The following is a 14,745-nucleotide window of genomic DNA, read 5'->3' as shown; positions in this document are numbered from 1 at the left end:
TGGTGACATCACATCAGTGGTTTGAAATCTGCCATGGTGGGAGTATTTACACCATGGAAATCAGCAAACTTGGCGCAAACGTTACAAATCGAGGGGGACGTGTGTATGCATGCGCCCACCTTGTTATTAAACATTTACCAGAACACCACTCACTGGCTAAAGCATCAAAATTCTAGCTCTGTGCTGTCCAATATGGTAGTCACTAGCTATATGTGGGTATTTACATTTAAATTAATTAAAATGGAATAAAATTAAAAATTCAGTTTCTCAATCTCCCTGGCCGTGTTCAAAATGCTTACTATTACAATCACATGTGGCTAAGTGGCTACTGTATACGTACAGATATGGAATGTTTCCATTATGACAAAGTATTGTTATGACACCCCAGACTAGCTGTTTTGTCTGTTGGATGTTTGGTATCATGGTCCAGTCTAAGGTATTGGGATTAGAATTGGGTATGTGTTGTCTCCACAATTCACATATGCCAAAGGCAGTTTACACTACAATCTATAGATTAGGGGGTCAGCCATTTTTTTCTGTGAAGGCATACGAGTACATTTTTGGCTACGTGGGCCATATGGTCTTTATTGAATGGTATGTAACTATTCAACTTTGATAGCATGGTACAAAAGCACCTACAGATGATACATAAAAACATAAGCCTATCTGTGTTTCAATAAAACTTTGTTGACAGAAACAGGTAGGACACCAGATTTGGCCCATGGGCCATAATTTGCTAACTCCTATGCAGATATCTGGTTTTTCAATGGAACTTAGAAATATATTTGAAAAATCCAATTTGGGTACATTTTAAATGGACTAAATTCATTCTGTTTTAAAAATTCAGTATGCAAAATTTCAAACAGATACAAAAGTAAAGACAATAGTATAGTGAACGCACATGTACCCAGTCACCCAGTTTCGACAATTATCAATACAAGGCAAATCTTATTTTGGCTACCCGCCCTGTTATATTTTTTTTATGTATGAGAACATTGTATATTAAAATACAATTAAAAATTCAAAGATCGGTGGCTCAAGCCTGTAATCCCAGCACTTTGGGAGGCCGAGACGGGTGGATCATGAGGTCAGCAGATCGAGACCATCCTGGCTAACCCGGTGAAACCCCGTCTCTACTAAAAAATACAAAAAACTAGCCGAGTGAGGTGGCGGACGTCTGTAGTCCCAGCTGCTCGGGAGGCTGAGGCAGGAGAATGGTATAAACCCGGGAGGCGGAGCTTGCAGTGAGCTGAGATCCGGCCACTACACTCCAGCCTGGGTGACAGAGTGAGACTCCGTCTCACAAAAAAAAAAAAAAAAAAAAAAATTCAAAGATCATTTAATAAAATAGTCCTTTTAATCTACACAAATCAAACTTTGATATTTTCAAAAGCAAGCTTCTTTTATGCTATTTGATTATCATCAGTGACTCCTGGGAACCAGGCATTCTGAACTCATGCTCTAAAAGCATCTCTGCCTCCCAAGACAGGAGGCTCTCTCCACCTCGGGAGTGTGAGGCAGAATTGCACATCATGGGTTTGCTTGCAGTATTAAAAATGAAATGGGCTCTGTGGAGCTTGCAGCAAAATGCTTCTGCTTCTTTGTATTATGTCAGCCCCTGGGCTATTCTTTAAGCCCAGTCCTTGTCTCTAGGGAGCAACACAGGCATATTACAACCCTGCTGTGAGCTCGGCAGCTGTTCAAATGCAGAACCCTCCTCCTCTCCTTTCCTTTGCACACCCTCCCCACTACTATTGCTATGAAGAGGTCTTAAGGATGGGCTTTGAGTAGAGAGAATCGTAGAGTCAAAGCAAGTTAGAATGGAAAAGCATGTTCATGAGCATATAGTTCAACTCTCACAATTTACATGTGCTTCAGAAAGGGCTCAGAGAAATGAATGATTTCCCTAAGGCCACACAGCCAGATTGCAGCAGAGCAAGGTCTAGGATTGAGTCTCCTGATTCCTAGTTCAGCATTGGGAAGGAAAAGAACGTGGAAGAGGGAGTCTTGTAGCACATCACCAGCTACTTATGTACTCTGAGTTCTACTCACTTGGGCCCTGCTACTGTCTTGTTTTCAGCTGACTGTTAACTACCTAATCCCTGGCTAAAGCATGTCACCAACTCAAATAGCAGCTGATGGTGTTACATCTCTCAAAGAAGATTGTGTTATAATAGCAGAGGCTTGGGCATAAGATTGATGCACTGACGCTAAGGAACAAGTGAGGCCTTTTAGTTTGTCCTTCCTTTTTGCAGTATCTCCTTGATTTCTCTCCTCCCGGCTCAAATCAAGATCTTTGAATGAGAAAACCTACCTCTTCTCTACCACATACACACACAGATACTACCCCCACTGATAGCTTAGGAAGCTTCTTGTAACTCTGGGATAAGCTCTGTTTCCCAATGAATGATCCACCCCCTCCCTGAACAGCTAGAGTCGAATTTAAATGACTCATGTCACCTTTAAACTTCAATCCAAGTGGCTTCTTCCTTCTCTGGACTTCATTTCATTAGAGAATGGATCAGTGACTGAATCAGCAAATTTGATGAGTGATTCCCAGTGTCCTATGCTGTTAAAACGTTAAGCCGATAATGACACTTCTCTGCTTAAAATGCTCCAAAGGCTTTCCATTTTCACTGGAATGAAAGGCAAATTCCTTCCGTTGGCCTCAAGGACCTGCATGCTGGGCCCTGCCCACCTCTCCATTTTCCCCTCATGCTTGCTCCCCTTTGCAATGTATCTTTTCAGGAACTGAAAGCTGTTTCTCATCTCCGACTTTGCACATGCTCTTCCTCTGCCTAGAACACCACTCCCTGGCTTTTCAACGGACTAATGTCATGTCCTGAGAAAAGCCTACACCAGATCCAAAATTAGCTTCATTAGGCTACATGACACATGCTCTTTTTGTGCCGCTTATCACATGTACTTGTTTGTGTTTTTGCTGACTTATCATTTTTTCTTCCTACATAGACTTCAGCTCCATGAGGGAGAAGAGGCCACAGCTTGTTACTAAATACCTAAGCCTACCATTATGCCTGGCCAATGAATATTAGATGTATTTTTCTAATTGTCTAATCTCTGCCCCTTGCAATTTTTAATTTTTCCCAATCAGTTCGCAAACTCTTTGTGTTTAGTGACCAAGATTTCTACTTCTTGTGTTTTTACCACAGTACCTAGCATAGGGCTTATTTAATAATTGTACCTACAACTTGAGGAGAAATATACCCCCAACCCCACAAAAAAAGTAGACACTTCCTGACAATTAGGTACGGAGATATGTGGGGCAAGTAAATTCATTCTCAGTAGAAATGAGTTCATAAGACCTATATAATGTACTCCCAAAGCCAAGATTTGGTAATATAGTCCCCAAATATCTGAAAGTTGTGTTTAAAAATGCAGGTAAGGCTGTAACTGAAAAAACAAAACCCAAACACTGTTCTTACTATATAGAGAAGGGACCTTGGGAATCATAGCTCAGTGAGAAGATGTTCCTCTAATTTTGTAGTTATTCTATGTAGAATATAATACATTTTTTTTGAAAAACTTTAATTTTTAGAGCTATTTTAGATTCGCAGCAAAATTAAGCAGAAAGCATAGGGCAGTATCACATACCCTCTGCCCCCCACACCCACAGCCTCCCCACTGCACCCACAGCTTCCCGCACCAGAGTGGCATGTGTGTCACAATCGGAGCTACATCAATGTGGGATCACCCAAGCCCGTGGTTTACATTAGGGTTCACTCTTGGTGTTGTACATTCTATGGGTCTGGACAAATGAATAATGATGTGTCTACCATTATGGTGTCATGAGGAGTAGTTTCGCCATCCCTAGAATCCTCTGTGCTCTTCCCTTCATCTCTCCTTCATCCCTAACCCCTGGCAACTGTTGATCTTTTTACTGTCTCCATAGATTTGCCTTTTTCAGAATGTCATATAGTTGAAATTATGTGATATGTAGCGTTTTAAGATAAGCATCTTTTGCTTAGTAATATGCATTTAAGTTTCTTCTGTTGATAAAATTTTTTAAAGCTTTAAGATTATCTAACCCAGCATTTCTTAAATGAATGTGTGTTTCATTGGAAGGTCACTGAGCCTCTAGGTGAAAAAGTGATTCATGGCCAATTAGGTTGGAAAACCTCACTACCCTTTCCTCCTTTGGGAGGGTCAAGTTCACGCTGGCATTATTAGCATCATTTAACCCACCGTTTGCCTCAGAGACTGTTCCAGAAAGAACTATTGATCACTTGCTACAGGACATGGTCCACGAAGCCCTTATCTAACCCAGTGCCTTATTTTTTATCACCCTTTCTGTTTTGATTCCTGCCCAGACAGGGGCTCTCTTACATTATCTTTGACTATCCTGGTGGAAATAGTACCAGAAAGTACTTCATAAAGCAGTATTTTAGCAGTACCACATGTTCTGTGCCAAATTTATATGTCCAAATGTTGCTGTGGTAACAGCACAAACAGCCAAACACTAGATAACACAAACTGGCAGGGAGAACAAAAATTCCTTTTAATAAATTCATGGCTGCCTTAGACAAACCGAGCACTTTCACGGTATGTTAATTTAAGGTTGTGGAGGAATTGTGAAATGGTTAAAGACAGACTCACAAGTCTGAAAGTTTACCAGTGACTTATGCTATTGGAATAGATTCATGCATATGTCTATTCATATTGCATGGTTGTTGGTCATTTGAGTACGTGTCAAACAAGCTAACGCCGGAAACTGGCCAATATCTGCTAATTTTGTGCAAGTCTGACACCATATTGATATTTCTGCTCAAGTCTGGTAGCTGGTCCATTCCTCTCCTGTCGTCTGAAGTGGGAGCTCTTACCATGTCACCTATTAGCAGTTGCCCCAGTGGACAGTGTTCTGCTGTTCCATGCTCTGAGTACATCCTCTTTCTTCTGTCTGCAACATTCTTCTTCCTCTTGACTGAAAAACATTCATCCTTCAAGGCCCAACCTAGGTGTCTCTTTTTGGTGAAGATTTGTGGGACTCCAACGTACCGTCTTCCACAGAACCCTCTGTGAAGAACCTTGTCTAATTTGTAATTACAGCTTTCATCTTTCTCACTGTTTCACAGTTTCTTGTCATGCTAGAATGCAAATTTCTTAAGGATAATTACAACATCATATTTCTCTGCCCCAGAAATCAGCCCCATGCCTGGTGCATAGTAGACATTCTATAAACATTTATTCAGTGAATGAATGAAAGAATGGATAAATCAATCACTCAAGTATATAAGTCCTTAAAATCAGCAATTAATGTTGGGACTGTGAACAAACACAAGTCTTATTGATTGCTTTTTAGGCTCAATAAGCATCAATTTGCTAATAAGCATCAATGAGCTAATCCTTTCAAGTATAATAAGCATAATTTAGATTTTTAGGTTTCCAATGAAATGATCAAAACAGGCACACACTACTAATTCTCCTCCTAGTAACAAAAGCTGGTTGTTTCACAGTTTTAGCTAATGGCAAGGCATGAGTAGACTTTTTTTTTTTTTTCCTAATTCACTCCATCTTCCCTCAAATGTTTAGGAGTTGTTTCTTAATGTATAAAAATGACTTTATGAAGTTAAGCAAGAGTTGAGGTTTAGGGAAACAATATAGGCATTGGCTTTGCCTCTTTTTTACCAATAGCTATGTAACATGTCTCTCAAATTTTCTGGGTTTCATTATAGTTCACTTTAGTGCAGAATACGGTATGAGACGGTAATAGGGCATCTTGTTCTGTTGAATAAAAGAGATGAGGGTGAGAATGTTGAAGTTTTTCTTTATACCTTTCTTCACTCCTCCTTTGTTTTTTCTTTCCCTACAATAACATATAAGGCCCATCAGAGTAAGGCTGTTTTCTTGTTTGGTTCCTGCTATATTCCCAGTACCTAGTCACTGTCCGGTATGTGGTCATTTCTTCAAAAATGTACTTAGAACAAATATGTGCTGACAGACGTGGTCAGAGTAGGAGAGAATAAGAACATGAATCGGAGTAGTGAATTTGGAGAGAGGGAAAACTGGGATGATGAGCCATCAGTGCAGATGTAGCGCTGACTGTCCTGGGAGCTGATTAGATAAAGGGCACTGGGAAAGGAAGGACTTAAAGTAGCAGCGGAGTGTGGAACCTGATGGATTGAAATGATGAACAAAGAGAAGTTGGGAGCAAAGTTGTGATCTCTGATTTGGGTATGTTGAGTTTGAAGTTCTAGTGGGAGATAGCCACAAGACAATTAAAAATGTGAAACTAGGCCGGTCACAGTGGCTCATGCCTGTAATCCCAGCACTTTGGGAGGCTGAGGCAGGCAGATCATGAGGTCAAGAGATCGAGACCATCCTGGCCAACATGGTGAAACCTCGTCTCTACTAAAAACACAAAAATTAGCAGGGTGTGGTGGCGGGCGCCTGTAGTCCCAGCAACTTGGGAGGCTGAGGCAGGAGAATCGCTTGAACCTGGGAGGGGGAGGTTGCAGTGAGCCGAGATCCTGCCATTGTACTCCAGCCTGGTGACAGAGCGAGACTCCATCTCAAAAAAAGAAAAAAAAGAAATGAAACTAGAGCTTAGAGTAGAAGTCAGGAATGGATATACAGATACGATAGTTTGAAATCATAAATGTGGTAGATTGTCAACATAAAGACAAAAAAAAAAAAAAAAAAAAAAGAGAGAGGGAGCCCAAGGTTAGGTCCTTGGGAGATATATACACTGTTGTGAGGTACGGGGAGATCAAAAACTAGAAGCATTATCAGAGGGGTACAGGTCAAAGAATTAAAAATGCTAGAGGGTTTTAGGATGAGTACTTCGTCAATGGCATTTAGGGCAGCAGAGAACCTCATGGTGTTTGCCTTAAAAAATAATTACAGAATTTTGTGTTTAAAACATGTATATTTGTTTACTATGATGGAAGCAGTTTCCATAAAATAATGAGTAGTGGGCAAAATCTAGATTGCTAAAGGACTGTTCAATGCTTATCTAAGATACTTCATATTACTTTTTGTAGCTTATAATAGATGTTCAAGAAATACTTGTTGTTTGCGAGTGAAATCAACATTCACATTCTTTTTAGAAGCAGCTATTTTTGTTTGGGGAGTACTTTCTAATATTGCCTCTGGAACAACTTTAATGAAAATAGAGTCCAGCACTTACCTGAAGTTGTAATTATCTACAACTATCTGCAATGTGGTTTGTCTCTAGTTTTCACTTAGAACCTCACTGCATGTCAAGCTGCAGGCTCTAAGAGCAATCAGCTGACAGGTTGAAAATTATGTATATGTGAGTCTAAGTATATTTATATTGACTTAGTAAATGCCTAAATCTCAAAAGAATTTTAAAATTATGTCATGTTTTATGTAATGGAAAATTAACAATTTTATTTGTAAATTATTTCTGGAAGTTTGCAGAAAATAACATAAAGCCCATAGGCACATAAGCCCATAGGCTTTAGCCCATAGGCTTGGGGTTAGATGTGGGGGGTGCAGAGAAGAATGTAAGATTTACTGTGTAGCCTGCAGTTACTTGATTTTGCCACTAGATGGTGATCTTGTATTAGCCTGGCAAACTGCCCACTAACAAAGGGTGGCGTAAAGTCGACTAAGGTGGTTGAAACCTATTACACTGACACAGAAGCTTTTTTGATGCTGTGAAATAAAATGGCATTTGAAGTAATAAAAATTAGGGAATGTTAGTGTCCCTCTGACTGTGCAGACTATGATGAACTGAGAACACTTGAGTATCTAGTTAGAAACCTACAGTGGGGAAAATAGGGAGAATACTGTTTTAGGAAGCACAAAATCTACGTCCTAGTTCACCTGTTGCTGCTTGTATCATATTTGGGAAATCATTTTCCTTCCAAGGACTTCAGTTACTTCACCTGTAAAATGGGAGATGATGATATCTACCTTGTCAGGGGCTGTGCCAGTTTTCCCAAGACCTTTTCCTGTTCTTTTAGTGGTGGGGAAAAAGGTAGAGGTTTACTGTGTCTGCAGTGGGAGAAGAAAGAAGGCACTAAGGAATCTTGGTTGGTCTTGGTCTACTTTTTTTTTCTAATTTTCACTTTCTTCCTTGATCAGCTGGATGGAGTCTTAGTAAAAGATCTTTCTCTCACTGGGAGAACCCGGAGTGAGAGTCTTTGCTACAGACTGAGAGTAGAGAAAGGAATAGAGGAAAAAGCTGAAAGGGGAAATGTTCAATAAAGGCATTGTGGTGTGTGTGTGTGTCTGCATGTGTGTCTACTTAGGTCTAGAGCCACAGAGAGGTGGAGAAGTAGAAAATGTTCATTGCTATTGGGGATTCCCTTATTATTGATTAGTTGAGCCCCCTTAGTTGTCAGTGAAGCCTCATTAAAAAGCCATGAGGATGGTCTTGTGTCCCAATTTTGCAGTTGAGGGATATAAGGAGGGCTTGTGATACAACTTTATTCAATGTTAAGGCCTTATTTTCAATCAGAGAGTCAATATAATTAATAATGGCAGTGGGTTTTATTTCATGCTTAATCATAGGGTCTTGTATGTGGAACATCTTAGCCATGTATGCAGAAATAAATTATTTGGCTTATAAATTGATACTATTTTACTAGGAGAAAATAATGTCTTCAGTGGGGTAAATTTCTTGGAGGCTCAAGTTACAACTATTTTTCTCAGTTTTTCACAGGAAGTTATTCAAATGATAAATTGCCTTTGGCAGAGAAAATGAATTTGATTCTGTCCTCTCTGATCTCGAAATTCCATAAGCCACAGAAAGTGTCTTGCTCAATTTCAGAGTAATTAGTGATTACCCAGAATTAACTGAAGGAACTGGATTGTATCCTTTCTGATAGGAGAACCCATGAAAGACTTTATCCTAACCATTGTCTATATCTTCTTCTTAGAATAGAATAAAATCAAAATAGATGAAGATTTGATCTTTCCTGGAAGGAAAGGAACAGATAAAGAGAGATGGGAGTTTGAAAGCATGTGCTGAGAGAAAAAAATGAATTAGATTAGGGCAGGAACTGTACTCTATAGAGGACATGGTTTTGTGACTGTCTATTCACTCCCCTTATGAGTTTCTGCCTTTGAGAAATTTTTGTTGTTTTGTTTGTTTTGAGATAGGGTCTCACTTTGTTGCCCAGACCAGAAATAGACTACAGTGGCATGATCATAACTCACTGTAACCTTGAACTCCTGAGCTCAGGTGATGCTCCTTCTGCCTCAGTCTCCTAAGTAGCCAGGAATACAGGCATGTACCACCACAACCAGCTAATTAAACAATTTTTTAAAAGACAGGGTCTTCCTATGTTGCCCAGGCTGGTCTTGAACTCCTGGCCTCAAGCAGTCTTCTTGCCTCGGCCTCCCAAAGTGCTGGGATTATAGGCATGAACCACTGTGCCTGCCCTGAGAAATGGCTAAAAGTAGTCAAATATTCTCTCTCTAGTACTCCTGGTGGACTTTGATCAAATTAAATTGATTCTGAAACTCTCTCTTCGGTTTGACGATGGTCAGGAAAGCTGTGTAGACTGAGTTCAGCTAGAATATACTTAGTTCTGTACTTAGCCAAGATAAACTTTTTAAAATAAACTGTGAGATAGAGGTTATTAATGACCAAGTTTTTATTATGTGGCCTTACTATTTTGGAGTCCCATATGGCTCAAGTCTTTGCATATTGTTGGTTTTCTTTTCTGAACCCAACAATGGAGAACAGCAGCAGGAAAACATTGGCAGATCTCAACCATTTTCATGAGCTAACATGAGAATGTGAGAACTCTTAGGAAGATGAATGTGTTTGGCTGCCAGGCTGGGAGAAATGACAGCCTGGAGAAGAGGAAAGCCAGAGACATCCAAGGGATTGGGTGGCAGAAAGCTTTTTAGTGTTTTCTTTCTTTTCTCCGCAGTACCCTGGGTGACCGATTGCCTCGATCTGTGGCAGGAAAGCAATAGAATGAGGCAGAAGTGGCAGGGCAGCATCAGGACAGCTCTGGAGCCAAAATGTGAAGTCAGTAGTGACGACACCTGGATGCCTCCTGAGCATTCTTGCCTTCTTCCTTCCACCCAGTGGAGTAGGAAATCACACAGGCTTTTTGTTCTTAAGAACACGCCTGGTGATGAGAGGCCAGAGAATGTTTGGTGGAGTGGTGGGGTTTGGAGAATGGCTGAATTCATATTGCAACCTTTGAGACTTTCTACCTTGAAGACCATCCTCCTCCAACTCACATAGAGAAAGGGCAAGTCCTAAGTTTTTACCCCTCTCCTATGTAGACATTATTTGCAAAATCAGTAGATAGTCTAAAGAAATAAAAGATGAGCGTACGAGAAAAAATGGTAAGATGTGAGTAGTAAGAGTTCCTTGAAAGTAATTTAGCAAAATAAATAAGCCCAACCAGAGGAAATGGAATGGACAATAATTTAAGGAGCAAGAAGAGTAATTATCCTTAGAAACGTAAAGGAGAATCTTGAAACAAACGGGGAGAAGCAAATATGAAGAACAAACTGGAGATATTGAGGGTCTACACATAATTGCTGAAATTACTCAATAGATGGGCCACATATCAGAATGCATACAGCAAAATAACATATCGGTAGACTGAAATACTGAAACCAGGAACTTGCTCAGAAGACATTGGAAAAGGATAAAGAGATATAAAGAATGCAAGTCAACAAATATGGAGGGCTGAAGTTGAAGTGTAAATACCCTTCCAAGAGCATCATGTAGGAAGAAAAATAGACCTCACATGAAAAGGACACAGGAGTGCTGAATGGGAGAGGTGACCTCCTCACAGAGATGTTCTACAGTAACGTTAAAGAATATTAAAGAAAACTAGAACATTCTAAAAGGCTTCAAAGATAAAAAGCATATTACCCAAAAGGAACATGAAAATTAGATTACAATCATAATTTTCAACAGTTATGTTAGATGTGGGAAAGCAACGAATTAATATCTTCAAAGTGTTGAAGAAGAAAAGACAGTAAAACTAAAATTTCATGATGGGCACAATTATTACGATAATGTGAAATTGAAATACAGATATTTTGAGGCATACAATGTAGCATAATAATTGCTACCATTTTGAAAGAACTCCTGGAGTTAAGTGAATTAAGTCCTGAAGCAATTAAATCCAATTAAATCCAAAAGGATGCAGTGACTCCAGGAGGAAAGGTGAATAAATAATGAACAAACACAGAATGCACATTATTTTGAGTACACAAAGATTTATTTTTAAAAATTAACCATGAAATTAGCTCATAAAGGATTTCTTGAATCCAAAGTCAGCCTCAGACCAGTTTTTCAACTATAAGGAAACAGTTCAACAATCAAAAATAATTAAAAGCAACTTATATATTTATTGGCATTTCTTAAAGAATGGTGCAACGGTCATTCTTATATGTATGTGTCGTCTTGTGCATAAGACTAAGTCTTCCTTGGGGAATATTCCTAGAAGTGAATATTCTAAGTCTTCCTTGGGGCATATTTGGCCAGAGTGCAGTGGCGTGATATCGGCTCACTGCAACCTTGCAACCTCTGCCTCCTGGGTTCAAGCGATTCTCCTGCCTCAGCCTCCCGAGTAGCTGGGATTATAGGCACACACCACCACACCCAGGTAATTTTTGTATTTTAAGTAGAGACGGGGTTTTACCATGTTGGCCAGGATGGTCTTGATCTCTTGACCTTGTGATCTGCCCGCCTTGGCCTCCCAAAGTGCTGGGATTACAGGCGTGAGCCACCACGCCCAGCCGATATGTGCATTTTTACTGTAGCCAAATTGATCTCTAAAGTTCTATAAATCCCTGCCCATGAACTAAAGTTTGGAATTTCATTGCATTGCATTGAATGTATACATTCATTTGGGAATGAATTGATACATTTGTAATATTGAAAATTCACATTGATGAACATAATTTATCTCCTCATTTACTTAGGTCTTCTCTCAATAAGTTTTACATTTTCTTGTGAAAGTCTTGTCCTTATTCTATGTACTCTTGTGTTATTGTATGTACTCTTATAGTTATTGCTATTGTGAGGATGTTTTGCCTTTTTCTGCTATATTTTCTAATTGTTGCTAAAGGAACACAGATTTGTTTTGTGGATTTAAAATAAGTTGAGGTATAGTTTACATACAACAAAATGCATGGATATTAAGTGTTCATTTGATTGGTTTGATAATTGTTTACATCTGTGTAACTGCCACACGACACATAGACTATTTCCATTATTATAGAAAGTTCTCCTTTTCAGTCAACCCTTTATCCCTGAGATGACCTTTTTGGACTTACATCATTGTGCATCAGTTTTTCCTTTATATTTATGGAAAATACAGTATTTACTCTTTGGCTCTGCCTTCATTCACTTAGTATAGTATTTTTGAGATTGATCCATCATTATGTGGTGTATAGCAGTAATTTATTTAGTTTTTATGACTGAGCAGTATTCCAGGGTATAAATATACCACAATTTATTTATCTATTCACCTTTTCATGGATATTTGGGTGCTTTTCCAGTTTTTGGTTTTTATGAGTAAGACTGCTATATACCCATCTTTTTGTTTTGTATATTGAAAATTTCTCTTGTGTAAGTAACTAGAAGTGGAGCTGCTGGGTCCTATAGTACATGTGTTTGCCCTCCCTTATTTGTTGGGTTATCTTTCTATTGTTTATTTGCAGGAGTTTTTTACGTATTCTGGATGTGAATCGTGGGTTAGAGGTGTCTTGAGTGTTTTTTTTTTTGGCTTTGCCCTGTCTTTTCATTTTCTTAATGTGTCTTTCGATGAACAGAAATGTTTAATCTTGATCAAGCCCAATTTATCAATTTTTTTATACATTATTGCTTTTTGAGTCCTGGCTAGGAAATCTTGGCTTTCTATAAACTTGTAAAGACAGTTTCACAGAAAAGTTTTATAGTTTTAGCTTTCAGAAGCTAAAAGATATATTTCTATCTTTATTGTGTTTTCATTCAGTCATTGCCATTTCATTTTTAGCATATATTTCCTAAAATATTTTTTCTACATCTAAAGTTATGATATCTCTTTCCTTATCCAAAGCATCACAAGGACTTATATCCTTATCTCTTATGGTCCCCATTTCCCTATGGCTTTACTTCTCTTCACAGGTCTGAGGCGGACAACTCTTGTAGTCATTGCATTCTGGAAAACCATCTCTGTCCTTGCGTTTGAACAGTGTTGGCAGAAAGGGGTCACAGTTGTGCCCTCTGGGGTTACAGCTGCATTTTGCTAAGCTATTTCTGTTGATAATCATGCCTTGCTGCTGGGTCCTCTGTGACCGACTGTTAGACAGGGGCTCACACTGGGCTCTGGCGCAAGAGGAACGTGAGTCATGTGACATGGCTGGGTTGCTGTTTAATGCTCCTTCATTTCCTTTTGGCTGTTTCTTTTCCTTAAGCACCCATGTCCCCAAAGCTTTAATGCTGCCCATCTGGCTGCCCAGTAAGCGCTGATTCCACGCGAGTTCACTCTGGCTCCCCAGTGCCCAGACTCTTCCACCTGCATCACACAAGCCCTGTGTGCACCCATACCCTAAGGGTAAAGCGATGTGGTGGAAGAAGCTCAGCTAATTAAATCACATTAGTTAGAGACCATTCCCAATAACATTTGTATTTCAGCTGGACCCATATTCATGATGATTAGGTAGTTTTTGACATGCTTTCATATACTTCAACTCACACATTCTTTCCAAAACAGGGTGAAGGGTAGAGTTCAAACTTCAAACTAGTTCAAACTATATCTTTGGACATGTTTCATGCTCTTTCCACCAGCATGCATCTGATTGATAAGATGGGGATTTCAGGTGTTGTAAGATACTGACATGAAGGTGATATGAAGGAGATTCTGGTTTTTTTGCTTTTTTTGTTTTGTTTTGTTTTTGTTTTTTTTTTGAGATGGAGTCTGTTGTTGCCCAGGCTGGAGTACAATGGCGCGATCTCAGCTCACTACAACCTCTGCCTCTTGGGTTCCAGCAATTCTCCTGCCTCAGGTTCCTGAGTAGCTGAGATTACAGGCAGTAGCCTGCCATCACAGCTGGCTAATTTTTGTATTTTTAGTAGAGACAGAGTTTCACCATGTTGTCCAGGCTGGTCTCGAACTGCTGACCTTAGGTGATCCACCTGGCTCGGCCTCCCAAAGTGCTGGGATTACAGGCGTGAGCCACCACCCCTGCGCCATGGAGGAGATTCTGAATCAGTGTGAGGAAGCAGGTAAGGGAAAGAAGAGAACAGGGGATAGGGAGTAGTGAGCTTCAACCTCCTTGGAATCTCAAGTAGAGAACACTGCTGAACAGACATCTAACCTGTAGATCACAGTGACCTAACTAATTCATCCACAGTTGGCAAAGTGCACATTAATTGTAAATTTCCTTCCTCTTTGGTCATTAAGTGATATAAGCACAGACCTCCTTTTCATTCTGTTAAGGCTGAGAAACATAAGGATTCCGCAGCATCTTAGGAAAAGAATCTGAGAGTCGTAGGCAATGGTAAGCTTTGTAAATATTTACTAGACTTGGAGTAAGCGGTAGAATACACGAAACCAGAATTTGTTGCCATATATACTGCAGAGGCACACTGGAGGGTAGAAGGGATTGTGGAAAGTCTAGTGCTTTGCAACTAGACAGATCCTTGACCACTCTGTCTCAGGTAGCATCCACTCCTTCCCAGATCCTCCTGATGACATCCCTCCTTCATTTACTTATATTAATAGCAGTGTCCCAATCTGTTATATTGCTTCTTTCTTGTTGTTTATTATCTGTCTTCCCCACCAGAATGCAAGC

The sequence above is a fragment of the Rhinopithecus roxellana genome, chromosome 17, assembly GCF_007565055.1.
Source record: "Rhinopithecus roxellana isolate Shanxi Qingling chromosome 17, ASM756505v1, whole genome shotgun sequence".
In the NCBI taxonomy this organism is placed as follows: Eukaryota; Metazoa; Chordata; class Mammalia; order Primates; family Cercopithecidae; genus Rhinopithecus; species Rhinopithecus roxellana.
This window is presented reverse-complemented; position numbering follows the sequence as displayed.